The following is a 26,454-nucleotide window of genomic DNA, read 5'->3' as shown; positions in this document are numbered from 1 at the left end:
GAATGTGACCTTAACCAATAATGTGAATAAAAATGTTCAAGTTAAAGATAAAACTGATTTTAAATATTGAAATTGTATTGTATACTGTATTTTGAAATAAATAATATTTGTTGTAAATTAGGCATGTCAGGGAACTGCAGGCCAGTGAGCCTGTCATCAGTGGTGGTTATATCATCCTAGGTGATTGTTAGGGACAGGATATGTTAGCATTCAGATGTGCACGATGACAGACACAAAGTGCTGGAGTAACTCTGCGGGACAGGCAGCATCTCTGGAGAGAAGGAATGGGTGATGTTTTGGGTCGAGATCCTTCTTCAGACTGAGTCCTCTCGTAAGAGAGATGAGGAGAACTTCTTCAAAGTAGACATACCTTGAGGAGATTTTGCAGTGGAGCAGACAAAATGTAGGAAGGAACAGCAGATGCTAGTATAAACCAAAGATAGACACAAAATGCTGGAGAAACTCAGCGGGTCAGGCAGCATCTCTGGATAGAAGGGGCGGGTGATGTTTCGGGTCGAGACCCTTCTTCAGACAGACTCGTGCTTCGGATGGGCACTGTTGATTAGGGATAGTTAGCACGACTTTGTGCATGGGAAATCACATCAGACAAATCTGATTTGTGGGAGTTTTCCAAAGAGGTGACCACAAAGATTGATGAGGGTGGGACAATGGGCACTGTCTATATTGACTTTCGCAAGACCTTTGACAAGGGTCAGCATGGTAGCCTGTCTGAAGGTGAGATCACATGAAATCCAAGGTGAGTGAGCCAATTGGCTTGGAGGAAGGAATCAAAGGGTAGTTGTGGAGGAATGTTTTTCTGATTGGAAGCCTGTGACCAGCAGTGTGCCGCAGGGATACGTGCATGGTCTGCTGCAGTATGTTGTTTACATTAGCGATTTGGATAAAAGAGGAAAGATATCTAAGTTTACAACCAGATATTGATCCTTTGGGAAGGTGGGCCTAGGAACTTTGAACTCTGAACAGTGTGAGGTGTTGCACTGGTGTGTCAAACCAGGGGAGGACATATAGGGTAAGTAGTAGAGTACTGGAGAGTGTTGCAGAACAGTGTGATCTGGGTACGGGTGGATGGTTCCCTCAGAGTGGCGAGTCAGGTGGACTGTCTAGTGGAGAAGGCATTTGCATACTCGCCTTCATTGGAAAGAGTATTGAATACAACACTTGGCACATCATGATGCAGCTGCACAAGATGTTGGTGAGACCACACTTGGATAGCTATGACCGCCTAGCTACAGGAAGGATGTCATGAACATGGGTTCGGGTTCAAAAGTGGCTCACCAGAATGTTACCCAGGGTTGAAGTCTTGAGTTATAAGTTAGGTTGGGACTTTTTTTTTTGGAACGTAAGAGGCTGAGAGGTGCCCTTATTGAGCTGCATGGACAAAGTGAATACACACAGTCTTTTTCCCATGGCGGTTGATTTTACATCTAGAGATAATAGGCCTACGGTGAGAGGGGAGAGATTTAGAAATGGCCTCATGGGCCATCATTTCACTCAGAGAGTAGTCCATATCCATATAGAGATGAATTTTTAAAATCATCTGACAGATATATAGATCGGAAGTGTTTAAAGGACAATGGGCCAAATGCAAGCAATTGAGACGAGCCCAAGATGCCAGCTGGGTTGGTATGGACAAGATGAGCCATAGGGCCTGCTCCTGTACTGTACAGCTCTATGACTATGATTATGCGTACTCGGGAAGGAACGATAAACTGATTCCTACTGTTCACCCAGAATTCTGGCAATCAAAATGCTTCTGCGGATAACAATACCCCTCTCAACTCCAGGCTTCCTCATGTCTTGCACAATCCGGGAGACAAACCAGTGAGTTTCAACATTTCTGGGGTCTTTTGGCCCACTTGCTATGCTCTGGTTAAGAAATAATCTGCTTTTTCCATGGAGTTAAATCCACCCAGGAATGAGAGATAGTGTTGAAACTCAGGCCCATTGGTCCTAATTGAATGTTTAATTTACATACTGCAAATTATGATTCAATTTCATACATCTTCATATAATTATGCAGCTAAAATCTTAAATTTCAATGTCTTTGTGAGTAATGGAAATTATTTTAAGTACTGAACAGTGGAAAATAAGCAATTCATTATGTGAAATGTTCTTTCTGGTATTACATATTCCTTTTTAAAGTTTGTTAAATAAAATTCAAAGAAAATGTGTTCATAGTTATTTCATGATAAATCAAGCTTGGGCTATCTCCAGTGCTTCAAGCTACCACTGCTATGTCACATAACTAAACCACAATCGGTCAGTCTTGAAAGAGTCTCCACGGAAGTTATACTTTCTAGTGTAATACTTCCACTTTTAAAATAGACAATAGTCAATAGGTGCAGGAGTAGGCCATTCGGGGCTTCAAGCCAGCACCGCCATTCAATGTGATCATTGTTGATTCTCCACAATCAGTACCCTGTACCTGCCTTCTCCCCATATCCCCTGACTCCACTATTTTTAAGAGCTCTATCTAGCTATCTCTTGAAAGTATCCAGAGAACCGGCCTCCACCGCCCTCTGAGGTAGAGAATTCCACAAACTCACAATTCTCTGTGTGAAAAAGTGTTTCCTCATTTCCGTTCTAAATGGCTTACCCCTTATTCTTAAACTGTGGCCCCTAGTTCTGGACTCCCACAACATCAAGAACATGTTTCCTGCCTCTAGCGTGTCCAAACCCTTAATAACCTTATATGCTTCAAGAAGATCTCCTCTCATCCTTCTAAACTCCAGAGTATACAAGCCCAGCTGCTCCATTCTCTCAGCATATGACAGTCCCGCTATCCCGGGAATTAACCTTGTGAACCTACGCTGCACTCCCTCAATAACAAGAATGTCCTTCCTCAAATCTGGAGACCAAAACTGCACACAATACTCCAGGTGTGGTCTCACCAGGGTCCTGTACAACTGCAGAAGCACCTCTTTGCTCTTTTACTCAACTCCTCTTGTTATGAAGGCCAACATGCCATTCGCTTTCATCACCGCCTGCTGTACCTACATGCTTACTTTCATTGACTGATAGTCAAGCTAATAGTCAAATCTAATAGTCAAATTTAAAATTGAGTAATTCTTCTACAGAAGCATTATCTTGTATAACAAAAGAATGGCTCGGTGCCAAGACTAAATGACTTTGTAAATTATATGCAACACAATATGGAGGACAGGTTGTCTTTCAATAAAGACAGTAATAACATGTGCTTCTTTTCAAGGCCATAAAGAAGCCAAGATTGAAAAAAAATAGCTGACGTTCCAGTGATAAGTAATAACTTGTTATTGGATGAGCTTGATCTGGTCCCAGCTTTCCTATATTGTGAAAGGCTATAAAATCTTTCAGTCATGCCATATTCAGACTTGGTAGGAGTGTTTTACTGATAAGAAAAATGTTTAATTGTGCTAACTCTCATTTGTTCTGTGAGTGGGAGCCCGAGAAGCACTGAGCAACATTTGTGCTCATTGTAGATCTTTCCCACTCCCATCTGACGAATCAATTAAAGATTGTCATTGTAAAGAAGTTAAGTCTGACACACTTGTAACTTTACTTAACGTTTAATGATCACACAGGTTAGACACATTCCAGCACTGACTGCATACAGTCTATCACCGTGCTGGAACCAGGGGAGAGAGAGAGGGAGAGAGTTATTATACTTGATAACTAAGGCGTGGTTAGTGGTACTGAGGTAGCTATATTATTGGTTGCATGCATGAACCATCTACATCCTTCCCCTTAGAAATCAAAACAGAATTGGAGCCGTGGCAGTGTGATTACACAAAGCCTGCGAGTTTAAACAAAGTCGCCGTAGTGAACAGGAGGCTTAACAATGCGACCCGGACGCGTGCGTACATTGCCTTCCCCCCCCCCATCGGAAAGAAGAGAAGGCGTAGCGGAAGCAGGCGAGAATGTTAAAGCTGGAGGAGACGCAGTCGGAGCGGGAGAGGAAGGAGGGGAAGGCGAACGTGTAGGAGGGGAAGCAACCCGGCCAAAACCTGGTGGCAGCGGAGGAGGAGAACGCAATAGGCGAGGAGTCTGGGGCATGCAGGGAACAGCAGGGCAATCGGCAGTAGCAGGCTGGAACAGCAACGGAGGAGCATAAGGACCCGCAGGTGCAGGCTTCGGCTCGTTCACAGCCAACAGGTGTTGACGGCTCCGACGATAGACAGTCCCATCGTAGTCTACCAGGTAAGATCTGAGCGAGTCAGCCACACCAACCACGGTCGCGAGGCGGGAATAGCCGGTGGTAGTCTGCATCCGAACGACCTGCCCCGGCAGTAGAGGCGACAGCGGTCGGCAGGACTTGTCGTGCGACCGTCGTTGAACCTCGTGCTTCAGTTCAATCCGCTGGTGGACAGTGGCAGGCTCGAGCACTTTGGGTAGCAGGGCCTGTTGGGCGATTGGCATGGGTGGTCTTGTCATCCTCGACATCAGACGCTGGGCAGGGGAACCCGTGGTCGGGTCCCGGGAGATGTTACGTAGGTTAAGTAAGCCCAGGTAGAAATCACAGTTGGACAGGCGGGACTGCTCTAGCAGACCCTTAGCACTCCGCACAGCCCGCTCGGCCAGGCTGTTACTTTGTGGGTACTCAGGGCTGCTGGTGTAGTGATGGAAGTTCCACCTGGCAGCGAAAGCCTTGAATTCTGCGCTTGTGAATTGCCGGCCATTGTCGGTCTGCAAGCGGACAGGGGCACTGAAGGTGGCGAAGTGCCAGCGCAGTTTGCTGATGACCATCTCAGAGGTGATGGAAGGAAGCAGTTCCACCTCGAACCAGTTGTAGTACGAGTCAACCAGGACGAGAAACTGCTTGCCCCGCCATTCGAATATGTCGGCAGCCAGCGATGTCCAGGGCATGGTAGGCGCCGGCTGCTACAAAAGGGGCTGGCGTTGCTGGTGCGGGGCGAGGTTGTTGCAGGAGAAACAGGAGGACACTCGGTCCCTGATGTATTTGGCCATACCAGGCCAATAGAATTGTCCTTGGGCATGAGAAATAGTGGCATCGACCCCAGGATGACCGCTGTGGGCTGCGTTGTAGTATAGATCATATAGAGAGGCTGGGACCACGACCTTGTGGCCCTTGACAATAACACCATCTTGGATCACCAGCTCATCGCGGACCAGGAAGAACAGCTGGGCACCCGACGGCAAAGTGGTGCGTCTGTCGGGCCACCCGCGCTTGATAACGGCTGCGAGCTGCTGCAAAGCAGGGTCAGCGGCGGTGTGCTCAGTCAGGCACTGCAGCTGCTTGGTCGGGACAAAGTTGACGTTCAGTACCAACAGGTCTTCCTGCTCGTAAGGGTGATGGTCACAGGAGGCTCGTGGGGCACGAGACAGAGTGTCGGCCACATGCATCTCAGTGCCCTTCTTGTATACGATTTGGAAATCAAAACGCTGGAGCTGCAGCCCTGGCGGGGGCAACATGTATGGGTTTGTTAAGAATAGTCACTAATGGCTGGTGGTCGGTTTCGACTGTGAATTTGCTGCCGAAGAGGAAATCTTTAAATTTGGAGCAAGCGAACACCACCGCCAGGAGCTCCTTCTCGATCTGAGCATACCGTTGCTCCGTGTCGGTCATAATCCGCGAGGCATACTAGACCGTTAACAGCAAGCCGTCGTCGTAGAGCTGCAGGCAAGTAGCACCTAGTCCAAAACGAGAGGCATCACAGGTAACAACAATGGGACAGCGCAGGGCGAAGAATTTTAGTGTCGGGGTGCTGGTCAGCTTTGACTTCAAACATTCGAAAGCCTGCTGGTGTTGTGGAAACCAGGACCAGGCAGTGTCTTTTTTAGTTAGCTGCCTCAGGGACGAGCTCAGGTCACTGAGATTAGGTATGAACTTCCCGAGGTAATTGACCATGCCCAGGAATCGTTGCAGACCGAGGATGTCGGTTGGGGCTCACATCTCGGAGATTGTATTGGTCTTTTGCGGGTCAGGCTTTAGTCCATTAGAAGTGAAGATATGCCCGACGTAAGGCACTTCAGAGACGCGGAATCTGCACTTTTTCGGGTTCAGTTTTAAATTGATCTGGCGGAGGTTCTTGTCGGAGGACCCGGCGGAGGTTCTTGTCATGTTCGGCGGCATTCTTCCCGTAGACTAGGATGTCATCCACGATGATGGCACGCGGCATGCCGGCGAACAGCTGTTCCATAGACCGCTGAAACACCTCGCTGGCAGAGTTAATACCAAATGGCATCAGTAGGAACTAGAATCTGCCATAAGGAGTGGCAAACGTTGTCAGGTCGGAGGAGCGTTTGTCGAGTGGTATTTGCCAGAAGGAACTCTTGGCATCAAGGACAGAGAAGACCATGGCCTGGCCGACTTGAGCTGCAACATCTTCCACGGTTCTCATGGGGTAGTGTGGTCGCTTGATCGCGAGTTTCAGGTCCTTCGTATTAATGCACACGCGTATCTCGTACTTGTCCTTTTTCAGGGTGGCAACCATGGTGGAGACCCACTCGGTGGGCTCACTAACTGCTTCCAGCACTCCCATTGCGACCATGCTCTTCAGCATCGACTAAACTTTATCCTTCATAGCGAGAGACACTCTGTGTGGTGCACCGACCACAGGCACCACCTTCGGGTTGGTGGCGATCTTGTAAACGAGAGGCAGCTTGCCCAGCTCATTATCGAACAGGTCCTGGTACTCAGATATCGGATCCAGCAGCACCTGCACTTCATGGACAGTACGGTCGAAGGACACCAGTCCCAGGTCCTGGCATGCCTGGTTGCCCAACAGAGTCACACAGTCATAGTCGAGATCATAGAACATGAGAGCCTGCGATGATTTCTTCAGCACGCAATTAAAAGTGGCCTTCCCCACTGGTTTCAGCACCTCGCCCCCATAAGCATGTAAAATCGAACGGTCTCCAGTCAGCAGCTCATTAAGTCTAATCTTTTTGAACAGGCTTGTTGACATAACATTAACCTTTGCCCCAGTGTCGAGCTCAGCTGAGAAAGAATAATTGTTGACAGTAACGAGGACCGATGGATCAGGGAGTAGAGCAGGTGCGTGTAGGAGTGTGAATACACTAGCGTCTCCTTGAGAACTAATTGGATCAGAGTCGTGGGCAGTGTCGAGAGAGGACTGGGAACCAAACTCGTTATCGACTTGTACCAGGTTGTTTAATACTTGTCTAGAAGCTGGGGTAAATTTCCCACGGGACCGGCAGGCCGCCTAGAAATGATTGAATTTCTTGCAGAAATTGCAGGATTTACTGTAAGCCGGGCACTGCGACTGCATCGAATGCATTTAATTACAATTAGGGCACTTTTTAACAACATGCCCGCCGGGGACGTAGCTTGCCCGCGGCGCGGGTCTAGTGTTGTCTATTTTAGGACGCGGTCTGTTGAGACCAGTTAAATTGATCGATCGGCTATCAGACTCCCGCTGTCCGAACAGCGGGTCAACAACTTCAGCCAACCTGCATGCGTGCATTGCTTCGGTCAGAGTAAGATCTGGCTTTCTCAATAGCTCCGATCGCAGTTTCTGATCCAGCATACCTGTCACTAGAATGTCCCTAGTAAGCTGGTCAGTCATATTTTCAAATCGGCACCTCTGGGCGAGATAGTGCAGATCAGCAATAAAACATTCAACTGGTTCGTCAGGCTGTTGCTTCCTCGTAAAAAACTTAGCTCGCTCTAAAATGCGGTTAGAGGGCAAGTCACAAATCTCAGCAAACATTCGCAGCAAACATACCGGATCGTTGGCAGACTCCGCAGGTACCGGACCGCGGGATTGTAGGCGAAGGCTAGTGCTCTCCTCATGGCATCAGGACCAGCAAGGTTCAGCAGAAGAGAGGCTTTGACGGCATCGGGATCGTTGCGATGAACGATATTAATGTAGTGTGTGAAATCCAACTCAAAAGTCGCCCAGCGCTCCGCTATGTCAGCATCAAAGACCAGGGGCGAGGGTTTGCGGCACGAGGATGCCATGGTGGCAAAGGGGTACGAAAAAACTCCGATAAAGCAACACTTTCAAAGAAATAAAACCCGATAAACAGGAGGCGACCGTTTTAACTTTCTGACACCATGTAAAGATGTTAAGTCTGACACACTTGTAACTTTACTTAACGTTTAATGATCACACAGGTTAGACACATTCCAGCACTGACTGCATACAGTCTATCACCGTGCTGGAACCAGGGGAGAGAGAGAGAGAGAGAGAGAGAGAGAGAGTTATTATACTTGATAACTAAGGCGTGGTTAGTGGTACTGAGGTAGCTATATTATTGGTTGATGCATTAATCATCTACAGCCATGGTCTACCTTTAACATTTGTTGCTATCTGCTTTTTAAGAAACAAACTTTGACATTTGGCTGTCGTCGGCAGGGATCTCGCTGGGACCAGCAACAGATGACTGAGTAAGAGGATGCAGTTGACTGGGATCTGGAGTGGAGAAAACTGAGCTCTAGCCGACCTCCCAAAGAAGCTCCCAGAAAAAAACTATGGTCCCTCAGTCTGAGTTTGGCCTGATTCCAGACAAGATCCTTAGAAGCAGACAGCGAAGGTAAAATCCACTTGTATAAAGGATTGGCTTGTGTATTGGGTAAAATAAAAGATTGGCCAAGTAAGACTAAAGAAGTTTTAGAGGTATTAATTATAATGTTTTTGTCACTAATGTGTATTGGAAAGACAAGATGTCTTGAAAAGAAGTGTATTGAAAAGACAATGTGTCTTGAAGCGACAGTGTTTTGAAAAGTCTTGTGAATTTGCTACCAGAGAAAGAAGCCAGGATTGGGCTTCACAGGCTGCAAAGGTTTGTTACTAATAAAGGATTGGGCTTAACAGACTGGAAAAAAGTGTGTTACAATTTGTGTACTAAGAAGTGATTTGGAGATTGGATAGACATGGAAATAATTTAGATAAGAGTGACGGAAAGATGGCTGTACAACAGGTGTTATTTGTTTCATAAGAACAAAAAGGATTGAAGAATATTGAATTATAAATTGACCAAATGTTTGAGTAATGTATCTTGGCCAGTAGGAGGCATATGGAATGTGGAGACTATTGAAGGCAAAGAGAGAGAGAGAAAAGAAGTGGGTGGAGGCAGAGAGAGGCAGAAAAGAAGTGGGTGGAGACGCGAGATAGGAGTTGGATGGATTACGCTTGTAAATGTGGAATTGAATTGTGGAATAAAGACAGAACTATTAAAAGAATGGAAAGTACTTCAGAAGGAATGCCAATGGGCAGAGGAATAGGAGATAATGGCTAAGGCAAAGAAAGAGTTTGGAGAACAAAGCCGGTACCAGTAAGTCTTCTCGAGGTCCTCTCGAGACCCTAAGTCTGGCAATGGCAAACCTGTCTATAGAAGAAGGGAGAGGTGGCCAATCACAATCTCGATCACTGTCCAATCACAGCTCAGTCCACAATTTGTTTGGAAATGAGGGGGCTGCGCCACTTTGGCTAACTCCTCTCTGATTACATTTGTGTACCTGATGTGTATTTTGCCTGTTTTTTGTACTAGTTTCCTTTCAATGTTCGAAGGTTAGTATTTGTTAACACCGAAAAGCTATTTCAAAAATATTCTAGGAAGTTCTTTCAAGTTGTCACTCATCCAAGTTCTGTTTCTAATCTGACTAGAGAGCTCGGTGTTCTTTGCAAGGTTATGCTGCCAAGAAACTGGCAGGATTTCACTATGTCCGTTTAATTTCTCCCAAAGCATATCGGGATACTTGACATCCAATCCCAGGCTATATCTATATATTCATATATATGCCCCTTTTGATGAAAAGGTCCATGTCAGATGAAATAGGATGTCATTGAATGAGCTTGCAATCTATGAAAATTAATTGTTTATTCTTTGTTTTCTCTTAACATTAAGTTTTTTTTTCCTATTTCTTACCTTTTGAATTGAGTTCAAATAGAGACCTGAATTCCACGATGGCCACGTGGCCCCAGGTAGATGTGTTAGATGAGATTGGAGATGCCTTTATCTCAGAACAAAATCTGTTCATTTGAAATTGTAAATTTGGGGAAATAGATTGGAACAATAGAGAATATTTATTTATTTTTTTTTAAATAATTAACTATTTTTAAAGAGTCTGGCTTGTAGGTAGTTAAAGAGTGATCTCACATCCCCCACCTTGCGTAGGATTCTGGATTAGTGGAGCGAATGAATAGGGCACTAAAGAGTGTGGAAGTTAGTTATGACCTACAGGCCCACAGCAATGAATTAATTACATATGCTCAGCAATTAAGCACAACCTTGTCAGTCTTGCATTCACAGGGGTTGAAAATGCAGAAGCCACTGCCAGTTGAACACAGACACAGTCCATACTACTGGGATCGGACAAAATTGGGACTGTGTTAGAGGGGACTGTACCAGGTGCTACTATGACACCGACCACCATGAAGATTGAAGATTACCCCTGTTGAAGACATCTGATATGATTGACTGTAAATGGAGGAGAACCAAGAAAGCACAATGGGGCTATTGACCCTACCTTTTATCCTGAGGTTGGCCCAGATGGGCTGGACTTGGGGAAACACCCCAGCACCAAGACATCCTGAATAAGGCTGACAACTGTCCTTATGTTTATAACACTGACCACGATGGATCCATTATCGCCGGTTCTTGAAGTAACCGAAAAAAGGTGGCAGCTACAGACCGAGCTGAAATAGGTGAGAAATGTGCTCACCAATGCCCAGTCTGAAAATGACCATCTTGCTTCCATCACACAGCAGCTGAAGGAGAGCAATCAGGTTGTGGAGTTGAAAAGACTTGATTTTGGAGTGCAACTCAGTTACAGAACTGGATTGAGGTAAATCCCAGCCCGGATCAAAGTAAGGAGCTGAGTTGGGATGGATCAGACAGCCAGTTGGCATTGATGGAGATGGAAGAAGAATGCTGGTTTCACGCTGATGGACAACTTGGGAGAAAGAAGACTCCATTTATGAAAAGAAACTACATTTGTGATGAATGTTGACAGACTTCCAAACAGCAGAAAGAACTGTCAGTTCACCAAAATGCACCATACTGGAGCAAAGCCTTTGCAGTGTGAAGTTTGTGGTTTCCAGTGCAGGTAAATAGTGTCCTTGAAACACCATATGATCAAGCACATGGCAGAAGCTGAACTTAGCTTGTGACCAATGTGAGAAGTGGTTCGAGAAGGCTCACAATATGAATGTTCATATGTCCATGGCTCATCCCTTGACACAGAATACAGATAAAAACAAACCTATTGCAATTGAACCTTCTACAAAGTATAAAAACATGAATTAAACAGGAACCCAGTTAATAGTTATTCAACAGCTAAATGATGAGTCTAAAGAATCGTGCATCCTTTTTCAGTGTCAGCAAGACACACAGGATTAACATGAATAAATGCAATCAAGCCAGGCTCACCTAAAATTGGTAGAGCAAAGGAAAGGTTAGTGTGGAGAATATAGTTCTGGGCATTATAGCACACCAGTTCCAGAGACAAAGTCCAATGTCTGCAATGGGGTAGAGATGCATCAGGCAGAATCCTAGCAATTGGAAGGACTGTTCAGAACTCTGACAACAGAGGGCCACAGTTACATCCTGGACATGCATTCAAGTCCCAGCGTTGTATTGAATGAGGGACCATACATCCAAAATGACCTCATTCTTTATGGAACAAGGGTTTCCCTCTTCCATCATAGATGAGGCCCTCACTAGGGTCCCCTTGATACCCCGCAGCTCCGCCATTGCTCCCTCTCCCCCTAGTCATAACAGGGACAGAGTCTTCCTAGTCCTCACCTTTCACCCCATCAATAGTTGCATACTCACATAATCCTCCGACATTTCCTCCCATCTCCACACTTCCCGCTTTCTGCAGAGACGATTCCCACTGCAACTCCTTGGCTATACCTTCCCATCCAAACCACCCCCTCCCCAGGTACATTCCCCTGCAGGAGATGCAACACCCGTCTCTATACCTCCTCGCCCGACTCCGTCCAAGGACTCCAACAGTATTTTCAGGTAAGGCAGAGGGTCACTTGCACCTCCTCTAACCTCATCTACTGTATCCACTGTTCCAGGTGTGGACTCCTATATATCAGCGAGACCAAGCACAGGCTCAGCGATCATTTCGCTGAACACCTCCACTTAATTTGCGTAAACCTGCCTGATCTGCCGGTTGCTCAATATTTTAAGCCCCTTTCCCAGTCCCACACTGACCTTTCTGTCCCGGGCCTCCTCCACTGTCAGAGTGAGACCCAGCGCAAATTGGAGGAACAGCATCTCATATTTCCATGCTTACACCCCAGCGGTATGAATATTCTCTTCTCTAACTTTAAGTAGCCCTTGCTTTCCCTCTTGCTCCATTCTTCCCCTTCCCAGTTCTCCCACCAGTCTGATTGTCCCTCTGATCACTTTGTATCTGTCTGCTTTGTCCTCACCTTCTCCAAGCTAACAATGGTCTACATTTTTCTTTATCTGCATCCCTTTTGATCTCTTAGACTTCTTTATCTCTGTAACTCCCTCTCCCCTGATGCTCAACCCGAAACGTCACCCATTCCTTCTATCCAGAGGTACGGCCTGTCCCGCTGAGTTACTCTCGCATTTTGTGTTTATTTACAAAGATGTTAGGGAGAGGTTAAGTAGGCTGGGTCTCTATTCCTTGGACCACAGGAGGATGAGGGATGATCTTATAGAGGTGTATAAAATCATGAGAGGAACAGATTGGATTAGATTAATCGAGGACCAGAGGACATTTCAATTTTTCAATTCAATCAAATTTTATTTCTAAAGCACATTTAAAAACAAATCTCGTTGACAAGTGCTTTACATCAGTGCAGGTACTAATGTGCTACATACAGTGGTACATAGATCTAACAATACATACATACATAAATACATACATACAGCGCTCCCTCAGAGGACATCAAGAAACACTTGTGTGTAGAAATAGGTTTTAAGTCTAGACTTAAAGGAGTCGATGGAGGGGGCAGTTCTGATGAGAAGAGGGATGCTGTTCCACAGTCTACACACATAGGTTTAAAGAGAAGGGGAAAAGATTTCATAGGAATCTGAGGGATAACTTTTTGACACAGAGGGAGGTGGGTGTATGGAACAAGCTGCCAGAGGAGGTAGTTGAGGCAAGGACTATCCCAACATTTAAGAAGCAGTTAGATAGGTACATGGATAGGACAGGTTTGGAGTGATTTGGGCAGGTGGGACTAGTGTAGCTGGGATATGTTGGCCGGTGTGGGCAAGGTGGGTCCAATCTCCCTCTGTGAGAGAAACAAAATCCACATCAGCTTCCCTCTAAACCACCTTCCTCTCACTTTTAATCATTACCTTGTTGTCTAACACAACTCTGGTATGAATAGAGTCATAGACTGATTCAATGTGGAAAGTTGGAGTCTGGAATACACTATTCTAATGGCATGTAAGAAGCATCTGGACAAGTACTTGAATCGCTGAGGTATAGAAGGCTATGGACTTGATATGAGTAAATGGAATTAGTGTGGACAGATACAACATGCTGTGTAGACATGGTGGGCCGTAGGACCTGTTTCTATGTGATACTGCTTAATTACCGCATTTTGCAACATATTTCCTCAACTTGTCTAAATTACTTTGTAGCCCCTTTTGCATCCTCCTCACAACTCACTACTCTACTCATTTTTATGTAATTGATAAACGTAGAACATTATGTTTTGTTCCCAGCCTCTAAATAATGTGGGGACAGCTGCAGGTTGTGGCACTGGCTCAGCAGGTAAGTTCCTCTGAGATCTCTGTAATGGAGAGAAAAACTGAGCCAAATTCAGAGGGACGATTGCAGAAATGGCCGCTTCTCATCACCTTATTCATTCTTCAGGGATCCCTCCATTTACTCAGTAATTATAGCAGTCCTACCATTAAATTTATTATAAGTCCTTGCAAATAAAGCATCAAGTCCCAACTCTCAGGATTAAATTACACCTGCCATTTCTCTGCCCTTCTTACCATCTCAGCAATGCTATTCTCTAGCCAAAGTCTTCCTGCCTCACTACTAACAACACCACCAATCATTGAATTGAATTGAATTGAATTCCTTTATTGTCATTCAGACCTTACGGTCTGAACGAAATTTCGTGCCTGCAGTCATACATACAATCATACAATAATAAACAACACTAAACACAAATTAACATCCACCACAGTGTATCCTCCAAGCACCTCCTCACTGTGGTGGAGGCAAAAATCTTAGGGCTGCAGTCTCTTCCCTCCTCTTCTCCCTCTGCGCTAAGGCGATTCCCCACCGGGCGATGGTACAAACAGTCCCGCGGCTCACCGAACCCCGCAAACGGGCCGGCTCAAACACCGGGGTGGTCGAAGCTGCCGCCCTCCAGTCCAGCGTACGCAGCCGCGAGCCCGCGGCTGAACCCCGGACTCAGGTCATAGCCGCCAGAACGCCGTCCCAGCCACCCGAGCACCGTTCCAGCCCCTAGCCGTTCCTCCCTCGAGCTGGCCCGCGGCTGAACCCAGGACTCAGGTCATAGCCGCCAGAACGCCGTCCCAGCCACCCGAGCACCGTTCCAGCCCCGAGCCGGATCGCCCTCACGTGAATGCCGTTCCTCCCTCGAGCTGGGCCGCTCCGACGGGAGCGCCACAGCCCCTCATGGGAGAGTCTCAGCCCCTCGCCAGGCCGCCCTCACGGGAGCGTCACAGCCCCTCACGGGAGCACCGTTCCAGCCCCGAGCCGGGCCGCCCTCATGGGAGCTAGCCCAGGGTGAGTCCTGACTGGCTGCCTCCGGAGTCTCGAGGTCACCAGCTCCGCAATTAGGCCTCAACGCAGACGGTGGCAGAGAAGGGGGATACGACAAAAAAGTCGCATTCCCCCGAAGGGAGAGACAGCAAGCCCCGTTTCAACCCCCCACCCCCACCCCCCCCACATAAACACAACCTAAAAACCAAAAACTTAACTAGACAAAACGAAAAAAAACAACACAAAAAAGTAAAGACAAACGGACTGCAGGCGAGCCGCAGCCGTTCACCAGCGCCGCCACTTCCGGACAATCATTATGTCATCTGTGTATTTACTTATCACACCTCCTACATTCACATCTAGACTGAACGCAAATATCAACAACAAAGGTCTCAGAACTGTTCAATGTGCTACTTCTTCAACTTGGTTCCCATGTGGAATGTAATCAAAGGCCTGACTGTAATCTGTGAGACTATATCAACCTCATTAAACTCAGTGAAAACTTATATCAGAGGAGATCTCCCCATAACAAAGCCATGTTCACCTCAATCAGTCCCTGCTTGTCAAATAATAGACACAAAGTGCTGGAGTATCTCAGCGGATCAGGAAGTATCTCTGGAGTCAAAGGATAGATTACTCCAGTACTTTGTGTCTCTCTTTGGTATGCTGAAATATCTCTTTTGTTTCTACTACAGGTACAGGTACCTGCTTCTCCAAGTCCTGGTAACTTTGTCACTTGGAATTTTTCTAATAACTTTCTCGTCAATGTTAGACACGTCAGTCAACCTGTGGCAAGATGATTTGTTTTTAATCTGGGAAGTTTTAAAGGGATATTGGGTATCACTGCCTATAAATTAGAACTAGTTTAATTATTGCCTGTCCTATTTAGTTTGAAAGTTTATCATTGACTGGGACAGTAGTTTGGCAATCCAATATCTGTGTGCTCGGTTTCTGTTGCGGAGTGAGCAGCTCACAATGCTTTGAAGACCTAGGCTTTTCAGGGCATGAATTCCATGTTCTATGAAGTATCAAGTTTGCTTTCATTTCCTCTTCCAATGTTAGTGTTGTGCCTAAGCCTTGTTCCAAATAGAGGCGAATAATTAAGTGCATTAAAAAAAACCATTGAAAAGATTACTTTAATAAAGCAAAAGATTGAGTAGCAAAACACAATCTTTGTATTTAAATGTAAGCAGTGCTCTCAGCCTAATTTTACACATAAAATTGGGAAAATTTGAAGATTTGACTAATCTCACCTATTTGTACTGTGATAACTGGAGGTGTCAGGGTCTGTCAGCCTAGATGGGCAAGGGCTGTTTAGGGATAGTCAGCATGGTTTTGTACATGGGAGGTCATGTCTCACAAATCTAATTGAGTCTTTTGAAGACGTGACCAAAAAGGTAGATGAAGGCAGGGCTGTAGATGTTGCAGGGACTTCAGCTAAGTATTCAACACGGTTCCGCATGGTAGGCTGCTCTGGAAGGTTAGATCGCATGGGATCCAAGGAGAGATAGCTGAATGGACAGAAAATTGGCTTCATGGAAGGAAGCAGGTGGTGGAAGGTTGCTTCTCGGACTGGAGGCCTGTGACTAGTGGTGTGCCTCAGGGTTTGGCGCTGGGCCCATTACTGTTTGTCGTCTACATCAATGAATTGGATGAGAACATACAGGACAAGATTAGCAAGTTTGCTGATGATACAAAAGTTAGTGGTTTTGCAGATAGTGAAGATGGTTGTGAAAGATAGCAGCAGGATCTGGATCGATTGGCCAGGTTGATTGATGAAGGGTTGATAGAATTTAATACAGAGAAGTGTGAGGTGTTGCATTTTGGGATATCTAATAAGGGCAGGACCTACACAGTGAATGGTAGACCTCTGGGTGGTGTAGAGCACACCTAGGGATCTAGGTGTGCAGGTGCATGGTTTCTTGAAGGTCGAGTTGCAGGTAGATAAGATGGTCAAAAAGGCTTTTGGTACATTGGCCTTCGTCAGTCAGAGTATTGAGTATAGAAGTTGGGAGGTCATGTTGCAGTTGTATAAGACATTGGTGAGACTGCATTTAGAATATTGTGTTCAGTTCCCGGCACCATGTTACAGGAAAGATATTGTCAAGTTTGAAAGGGTTCAGAAAAGATTTATGAGGATGTTGCCAGGACTAGAGGGTGTGAGCTCTAGGGAGAGGTTGAGTAGACTGGGTTTCTATTCCATGGAGTGCAGGAGGATGGGGGGTGATGTTATAGAGGTGTACAAAACCATGAGAGGAATAGATTGGGTAGATGCACCGAGCCTCGTGCCCAGAGTAGGGGAATTGAGGACCAGAGGACCTAGGTTCAAAGTGAACGGGAAAATATTTAGTTAGAATCCAAGGGGTAACTTTTTCACACAGAGGGTGGTGGGTGTAGGGAACAAGCTGCCAGAGGAGGTAGTTGAGGCTGAGACTAACCCTTTGTTTAAGAAGCAGTTGGACAGGTACATGGATAGGACAGGTTTGGAGGGATATGGACCAGGTACAGGCAGGTGGGACTCATGTAGCTGGGACATGTTGGCCGGTGTGGGCAAGTTGGGCCGAAGGGCCTGTTTCCACACTGTATCACTCTATGACTCTATGAACCTAACTTAACTTTTTTACGAGGATGTTGCCAGGATTTGAGGTCCTGAGCTTTAGGGAGAGGTTGAGCAGGCTATGACTATTCCTTGGAGAGCAGGAGGATGGGGGGTGATCTTATAGAGGTTTACAAAATCATGTGAGGAACAAATAGGGCAGATGCAGTAGGGGAATCAAGAACTAGAGTTTAGTTTAATTTTAGTTTAGAGATACAGCACGGAAATAGGCCCTTCAGCCCACCGGGTCCGCGCCGACCAACGATCCCCGCACATTAACACTATCCTACACCCACTCGAGATTATTTTTTACATTTACCAAGCAAATTAATCTACAAACCTGTACGTCTTTGGAATGTGGGAGGAAGCCGAAGATCTCAGAGAAAACCCACGCTGGTCACGAGGAGAACATACAAACTCCGTACAGACAGCACACATAATCGGGATCAAAACCGGGTCTCCGGCGCTGCATTCGCTGTAAGGCAGCAACTCTACCGCTGCGCCACTGTGACTATATAGAGATAGATTTAAGTTGAGGGGCGAAAGGTTTAATAGGAACTTGACGGATAACCTTTTCACACAAAGGATGGTAGGTGTATGGAATGAGCTGCCGGAGGAGGTAGTTGTGGCAGGTACTACCGCAAAGTTTAAGAAACATAAACTCCGAAATCTCCGACTTAGGCCGCATTTCGGGCCTAGGCGTCTCTTGGGACCGTGACACAGATCCAGGAAAGGTCACAGGCTGCGTCTCAGGACTAGAGGGGCCCTCACAGAGCATGGGCCTCACCGGGAAGAAGGAGGGGTGGTGGGGCGAGGTGAAATAGGAAAGGGCGAGACTTCCTCTGATGCCTGGCGCTCCTAAGGCCTTGGAGAGGGACAGAAGGCCCCTCTAATAACGGGAAAGGCTTTGTTTGGGGCCTACGTTGTTCCGGGGGCGACCGCTGGCCCACAGCCTTTAATATATCCGGAGGAGGCAGGAATACCACTGGTAGCCCTAGGAGACCCAGCATCTTATGACAATAGACAATAGGTGCAGGAGTAGGCCATTCGGCCCTTCGAGCCAGCACCACCATTCAATGTGATCATGGCTGATCATCCCCAATCAGTACCCCGTTCCTGCCTTCTCCCCATATCCCCTGACTCCGTTATTTTTAAGAGCCCTATCTAGCTCTCTCTTGAAAGCATCCAGAGAACCTGTCTCCACCGCCATCTGAGGAAGGGAATTCCACAGACTCACCACTCTCTGTGAGAAAAAGTGTTTCCTCGTCTCCGTTCTAAATGGCTTACTCCTTATTCTTAAACTGTGGCCCCTGGTTCTGGACTCCCCCAACATAGGGAACATGTTTCCTGCCTCTAGCGTGTCCAAACCCTTAACAATCTTATATGTTTCAATGAGATACCCTCTCATCCTTCTAAACTCCAGAGTGTACAAGCCCAACTGCTCCATTCTCTCAGCATATGACAGTCCCGCCATCCCAGGAATTAGCCTTGTAAACCTTCGCTGCACTCCCTCAATAGAAAAATGTCCATCCTCAAATTAGGGGACCAAAACTGCACACAATACTCCAGGTGTGGTCTCACAAGGGCTCTGTACAACTGCAGAAGGACCTCTTTGCTCCTATATTCGATTCCTCTTGTTATGTCCTACAAACCCACTATGACAACAGAAAGAATATATTAGGTAAAATTCACCCCCTCCCTCTCTCTCTCCAGAACCAGGGGCCACAATTTAAGAAAAAGGTGTGGCGGTCCCTGGAGGGTAGGCCACTCTTTGGGTCATCCCTCTCGCCGATTGAGGGACAGGGGCGTTGGTCTGCCACGGGGGTTTCCAGACGACCCTGGGTTTGTGCTCTCGAGGTGTGTGTGTGGTGTACTCTCGCTGTCGGGATTAAAAGACTATTGTTTGAACCCGCCTGGCGTCTGGCCTTTCCCTGACCTCGTCCAGGCCGCTACACTGGTGACCCCACCATTCATCACACGTCGTGATGGATAGCAACGCTGTTGCACTTAAGCTCCCTACTCTGTGGACCGAAGAGCCCGACATCTGGTTCCAGCAGGCAGAGGCACAATTTGCTGTGAGAGATATTACAGCAGATTAAACAAAATACTATTACGTAGTCAGCGCGCTTAACCAAGCGACTGCGAGGCGAGTTAAGCCTTTCCTCAGAGGCCACCCCCCCCAGTAGCTAACAAATATAGGGGCCTTAAGGAATTCCTTATCAGGAGGTTTGGCCTTGGTGACTCCAAGCGGGCAGCACGGATTCTCCGAATGGATGGCCTGGGCGACCGCTGGCCGTCAGCCCCCCTGGAGGACATGCTCACCCTAATGGGGGACCACGAACCTTGCTTTCTATTTAAATTCACCTACCTGCAGCAGCTCCTGCCCGACAACCGCCTGCAGCTCGCCAGGGATCCCTTTGCCGACATGCAGGCGCTGGCCAAGCAGGCCGACGAGCTGTGGTTGTCCCGCCAGCGGAACCTGGAAGCGCTGACCATCCTTCCCATGACGTTTGGAGGCTCAGAGCAGGTCGGCACCGCTATCCACCGCGTCTCCGCTGCTCCCAGTCGGCCCCCGCGGCAAAATCCGGCCGCCATTGCCAGGGCCGGATTTAGATGAAGAGAGGTCCTAAGACTGATTCCTGGGATGTCAGGACTTTCATATGAAGAAAGACTGAATAGACTCGGCTTGTACTCGCTAGAATTTAGAAGATTGAGGGGTGATCTTATAGAAACTTACAAAATTCTTAGTGGGTTGGACAGGCTAGATGCAGGAAGATTATTCCCGATGTTGGGGAAGTCCAGGACAAGGGGTCACAGTTTAAGGATAAGGGAGAAATCTTTTAGGACCGAGATGAGAAAAACATTTTTCACACAGAGAGTGGTGAATCTGTGGAATTCTCTGCTACAGAAGGTAGTTGAGGCCAGTTCATTGGCTATATTTAAGAGGGAGATAGATGTGGCCCTTGTGGCTAAAGGTATCAGGGGGTATGGAGAGAAGGCAGGTACAGGATACTGAGTTGGATGATCAGCCATGATCATATTGAATGGCGGTGCAGGCTCGAAGGGCCGAATGGCCTACTCCTGCACCTATTTTCTATGTTTCTATGTTTCTAAGCTATTTCACTTGTGAGGCCCCCCCAATCGCCCACCCCCACGACTAGAGGACCATGACTACCCGACAGTGACAGTGACACTTTTAGATCCTACTGTATGTTGTCATTAAACAGTTGGTTTTAAAATACAATTGGATTGGTCTTAACTTCTTTACCATATTATTTTCAAGTCTCTTTCTCTTGCGCTTGCTAGCACCACTTTCAAATTTTTTATTCATGCTCAGATTAGAATCAGAAAACAAAAAGAAAAATTAATCTTCAACAGTTATTTGAAAGGAAACATGAAGTGGCGTTCTCACAAAATGCAGTGCACTTGAGGGAAGAAAACAAAATCTGTATAATAGTTGGGAAAGAATTGTTCCTTATTGACAATTATATTGCAAAACCTGAATCAAATCTGAATCAAATCTGCTTGAAAAGGGCTAACTTATAACTAAACAAACAGGTTCACTACTTAATAAACAGACAACTCACAAAGCAGTTTGGTAGACCAATTCAAAACTTTACTAATTATCGGCCGGTGGAAGGAACAAAGGTGAGGCCCCTGCTGTGGACAAACCGTTCGGTATCTGAGTGGGGGAGGTCAGGGGGGATGGTGAACACACAGCAGGGATGGAGGTTGGGGCCGGAGGAAGGCAGGTGAGTGGGATGCGGCCGAGGTGATGTCTGGTCAGGGGGTAGGGGGGTATGAGGACTGTAGTGTGGGTGGGGAAGAGCTAGGGTCACATGGGTTGAGGGGAATGGGGAAGACCCAGTGGAACAGCCACTGAGGTTACCAGAGTTGGGGGGGACTAGCATTAGGTCCCAGCGCAGTCAAACCCAAAGTAGTGGGAATCTGCAGCGTAGAAACCAAAGATACTAGAGGAGCTCCTCTAGTATCTTTGGTGGAAAATTCAGGCCCGGTGATGAGTCCAGGCTGCAGGTAAGGCGACGGCTGCTGGAGGACGGTGGAGTGGCGAGCAAAGCGTGGGAGGTCCCGGTGGGCGGATGGTCGGTGGGGCGGCGAGGTTCGATGGGTCCGGTGGGGCGGCGAGGTGCGTCAGCCCCAGGTGCGGCGGCGAATTTGGTAGGTCCCCCGTGCGGTGGCATATTGGGAAGGCCTCCCATGCGGCGGCGAGGTGAGTCCGCTCCAGCTGCGGCGTGGAGGTGTGTAGGCCCCCCGTGCGGCGTGGAGGTGTGTAGGCCCCCCGTGCGGCGTGGAGGTGCGTAGGACCCCATGCGGCGTGGAGGTGTGTAGGCCCCCCATGCGGCGTGGAGGTGTGTAGGCCCCCCATGCGGCGTGGAGGTGTGTAGGTCCCCCGTGCGGCGTGGAGGTGTGTAGGCCCCCCATGCGGCATGGAGGTGTGTAGGTCCCCCATGCGGCGTGGAGGTGCGTAGGACCCCATGCGGCGTGGAGGTGTGTAGGTCCCCCGTGCGGCGTGGAGGTGTGTAGGACCCCATGCGGCGTGGAAGTGTGTAGGTCCCCCATGCGGCGTGGAGGTGTGTAGGTCCTCCGTGCGGCGTGGAGGTGTGTAGGTCCCCCATGCGGCGTGGAGGTGTGTTGGCCCTCCGTGCGGCGGCGAGGGAAAAGGGTTAAATAAACTATGCTGTAACACTTCCAATGATCCAAGGATCTGTGGAGCAAATTCCTGTCCACAACGAATATATACCTCACCTGCATTTTAATCCCTCCCATCCCCCCTACCCCCACACCACCAAAGCCTCCGGAATCGCAAGCACAGCGCCGCCGATGGTAGGTTTTGTAACAATGCCACTATCCCACAGCGCCACTGATGGTAGGGTTTGTAACAACGCCACTATCTCAAAAGTTAAACACAACTTTTTAAAATATTTTTTTAATAGAAATTAGGTGCAGGAGTAGGCCATTCGGCCCTTCGAGCCTGCACTGCCATTCAATATGATCATGGCTGATCATCCAACTCAGTATCCTGTACCTGCCTTCTCTCCCTTTAGCCACAAGGGCCTCATCTAACTCCCACTTAAATATAGCCAATGAACTGGCCTCAACTACCTTCTGTGGCAAAGAATTCCAGAGATTCACCACTCTCTGTGTGAAAAATGTTTTTCTCATCACTGTCCTAAAAGATTTCCCCCTTATCCTTAAACTGTGACCCCTTGTTCTGGACTTCCCCAACATCGGAAACAATCTTCCTCCATCTAGCCTGTCCAACCCCTTAAGAATTTTGTAAGTTTCTATATGATCACCCCTCAATCTTCTAAATTCTAGCGAGTACAAGCCGAGTCTATCCAGTCTTTCTTCATATGAAAGTCCTGACATCCCAGTATTCAGTCTGGTGAACCTTCTCTGTACTCTATGGCAAGAATGTCTTTTCTCAGATTAGGAGACCAAAACTGTACGCAATACTCCAGGTGTGGTCTCACCAAGACCCTGTACAACTGCAGTAGAACCTCCCTGCTCCTATACTCAAATCTTGGTGCAGCGAGCAGAGGCCCCCCAGATCACGAGGCCCTAAACTTAAGCTTGTCTAGTTTATACGTAAATCCAGCCCTGGCCATTGCGCATTCCACTGCAGGCACGACCTTCCAGCACGTCCCACCTGCAGTTCCACCCAACGCCAGCAGAGGTCGCTGGTGTTCAAACCAACCAAATTGGCTTGCAGTTCCACCCAACGCCAGCAGAGAGGGTTGGTGCTATTACCACCGTCGCTGGGGAGCTGCAGTCAGGCAATGTCGCATTCTCTAGGTACACAAAATTGCTGGAGAAACTCAGCGGGTGCAGCAGCATCTATGGAGCGAAGGAAATAGGCGACGTTTCGGACCGAAACCCTTCTTCAGACTGAGGCGACGTTTCGGGCCGAAACCCTTCTTCAGACTGAGGCGACGTTTCGGGCCGAAACCCTTCTTCAGACTCCAATGTCGCATACCCTGTTCATTCCCGGGAAACAAAGGGACCGGTCGTCAGTGATTCCTTCGGCGGTCGTCAATATTCATTGCGTCTTCGCCTGGGATCGCCGCACTGGGGGTCGATTCCTCGTGGACACTGGTGCGGAAGTGAGTGTTCTGCCTCCCTCCATTGCTGACATCCGTGCGGGCAAACGGGGCCCCCTCCTCACCGCGGCGAACGGGAGCGCTATTCTCACCTCTGGGGTTTGCACCATCTCCCTCAACTTTGGCCGCAGCTCCTTTTCGTGGGAGTTCGTCATTGCTGACGTTTCCCAGCCGCTGCTGGGCGCCGACTTCCTTCGAGCCCATTCACTGCTCGTGGATGTCAAGTGGCGGCGCCTGGTGCACTCCGGCACGCTGGAGCCAGTCTTCCTCCGCATTGGTGATCCCGTATCACGCCCTGTTGGTCAGTTGCCTGTTCCTGTGCCGGGCATGGTATGCACCCGGGCTGGCCGCCGTGTATGTCCTCCTGTCCGTTTCCTGCTTCGGGTACTTAGGGGGATCCTGTGGCGGTCCCTGGGGGGAAGGCCACTCCTTGAATCATCCCCTCGCCGATTGAGGGACTGTTGGTCTGCCATGGGGTTTCCAGACGACCCTGGGTTTTGTGCTCTCGAGGTGTGTGTGTGGTGTACTCTCACTGTAGGGAATAAAAGACTATTGTTTGAACCCGCCTGGCGTCTGGCCTTTCCCTGACCTCGACCAGACCGCTACAAAGCTGTAAAGCCATTTAGAACGGAGATGAGGAAAAGGACAGGCAGGTGGGCAGAGGAGGTGGGGTAGCTCTGTTGGTGAGGGCAGAAATTCAGTCCCTTGCAGGGACTGATGATGTAGAGTTGCTGTGGATAGAATTGAGGAATTATAAAGGTAAGAAGGCACTAATGGGAGTTATCTAGAGGCCCCCAAACAGTGGCCTGGATATAGGGTGCAAGTTGCAGCAGGAGTTAAAATTGTCAGGTAACTGTGGTTATGGGAGATTTCCATATGCAGGTAGACTAGAAAATCAGGTTGGTTCTGGACCCCAAGAAAGGGAGTTTGTCGAGTGCCTTCTTAGAGCAGCTTGTACTGGAGCCTACCAGAAAAAGGCAATTCTGGATTTGGTGTTGTCTAATGAACCAGATTTAATAAGGGAACTCAAGGTAAAGAAACCGCGAGGAGATAGTGACAATAATATGATAAGTTTTAATCTGCAATTTGAGAGGGAGAAGGTTAAATCAGTAGTGTCAGTGATGCAGTTGAACAAAGGGGACTATGAAGGCATAAGAGAGCGGCAATCCCTACAAACCAATCATAAATAAATATCATATAATACATTAATTGACAGTTCCCTAACCCAATCATTAAATATCCCATTACATTGTTTCCACAAAAAGTTCCTAATGGAAGACAGTTCCCTTAACTAAAGAAACATTTGTAAACTATTTGGTCAAGGCCCCTCTCCTTGACCAATCACAAATAAAAGTGCAAAGACCAGGCAACATGGTTAACAATAGTTTTATAACATACCATTTCCCAACCAATCCTAATCATGCATTTGCAGCAGGACTCAGCTTCTTCTGCAAAACCCTCATACATATTACCAATTAAAGGACATCTGGACACCACCCTGTACTTAACTTCCTCCCATGACCCAGACATTCTGGAGCCATGAACCTCATGGTCTTTGCAGCCTTTGCAAAGACAGAAATCCTCCATTTTGTCAGACACAAAAATGGCCAATATTATCATTGCCCTCTTTTATCATATTATAATAACCAATAATACACAAAAATGATACGGTTCCAGTCAGATAACCTAACATGATGGTGGTGTAACTTATCAGAACTCTAAAGAACTTCCCGCGTTTGCATGGGCGTAGCTCTATGACTTCTGACTGATGAGTCTTCACCTCCTGAGTTTGCATGGGCATGAATCCCCTTCGTCCATCTTGTTGGTTGTATCTGTTCTTGACTCTCGATGGGTGTGATGTTACATAAGAGATTTCTTGATAAAATGGGTTAGCAGCCTACTCTCCCACTGATACTCTTGCAATGGTGTAGTTGCACCAATGCAGTTCTCCCTTCTACTTTCACTGCTGTTGCAGTTGTCAGAGGAACCTGGTAAGGTCCTTCTCAACAAACCTCCAACCCTTTCCTTACCCAATTCTTTACAAGGACATAGTCCCCAGGCTTCATCTTAGTAGACGAGATCATCAGAAGCAATTCACCATATGTTACTCGCACCTTATAATGCAAATCTCTTAGTGCCCGAGTCAAGGCCAGAATTTAGTCGGTCATCTCCGCAGTCATATGATGGAAACTTATAACTTCAATTGCATTTTGTTTCCAAGGGGTCTTTAAAGGTCTACCATAAATAATTTCAGCTGGGCTCAGTCTAGATGTCCCTGCAGGCATGACACGCATTTGAAATAAAGCTATGGGGAGTAATTTGATCCAACCAATTCCTGTCTCCGCTTTTAATTTAGCCACTTTATTTTTCAAGGTCTGATTTGACCTTTCTACAAGTCCAGCAGCCTGTGGTTGATAAGCACAGTGTAATTGCAGCTGTTCGCAGAATTCTTTATTAAATTGACTAATACAATGCCGCTTGAAAAATGGCCTGCTGCACAAGAAGGGAGCAAATCAGAAGAGTGGAAACTATAGACCGGTTAGTCTGACCTCAGTTGGCATTATTTTATAGTCCCCTATAAAGGATGAGGTTACGGAGTACTTAAAAGTTCACGATAAAATAGGCTGAAGTCAGCATGGCTTTGTGAAGGGGAGGTCTTGCCTGACAAACAAATCTGCTGGAATTCTTTGATGAAGTAAAGTCAGTGGATGTTGTTTACCTAGATTTTCTGAAATCCTTGATCAGATGCCACATGTGAGGCTGCTAAGGAAGATGAGAGCCCTTGATATAAAGGGCGGATACTTGCATGGATAGCCGGTTGGCTGGATGGCAGAAGTCCAAGTCAAGAGTCATATGTCCTGGATGAAGTGGTGATGAAGTGCTTTGAGAGGCTGATCATGGCGCATATCAACTCCTACCTCAAAAAGAACCTGGACCCACTGCAGGTCGCTTTCCGGCACAACAGATCAATGATGGATGCAATCTCACTGGCTCTCCACTACGCTCTGGACCACTTGGACAACAAAAACTCATATGTCAGACTGTTATTCATTGACTACAGCTCAGCATTT

General features: G+C 47.4%; 2 long non-coding RNA genes across 2 annotated transcripts; one reads left to right on the top strand and one right to left on the bottom strand.

Moving 5' to 3' along the window:
- Positions 1-189: 189 nt before the first annotated feature.
- On the top strand, positions 190-16,026 carry LOC116980086. The gene is made up of 3 exons (XR_004413858.1): positions 190-202; positions 10,821-10,827; positions 15,960-16,026. It is a non-coding gene; the product is annotated as an uncharacterized LOC116980086 (long non-coding RNA).
- On the bottom strand, positions 602-20,514 carry LOC116980085. The gene is made up of 3 exons (XR_004413857.1): positions 20,504-20,514; positions 7,598-7,603; positions 602-774 (listed from the first exon to the last, which is right to left on the bottom strand). It is a non-coding gene; the product is annotated as an uncharacterized LOC116980085 (long non-coding RNA).
- Between the last annotated feature and the right edge of the window lie 5,940 nt (positions 20,515-26,454).

Source organism: Amblyraja radiata, chromosome 13 (assembly GCF_010909765.2).
Source record: "Amblyraja radiata isolate CabotCenter1 chromosome 13, sAmbRad1.1.pri, whole genome shotgun sequence".
Classification (NCBI taxonomy): Eukaryota; Metazoa; Chordata; class Chondrichthyes; order Rajiformes; family Rajidae; genus Amblyraja; species Amblyraja radiata.
This window is presented reverse-complemented; position numbering and strand designations above follow the sequence as displayed.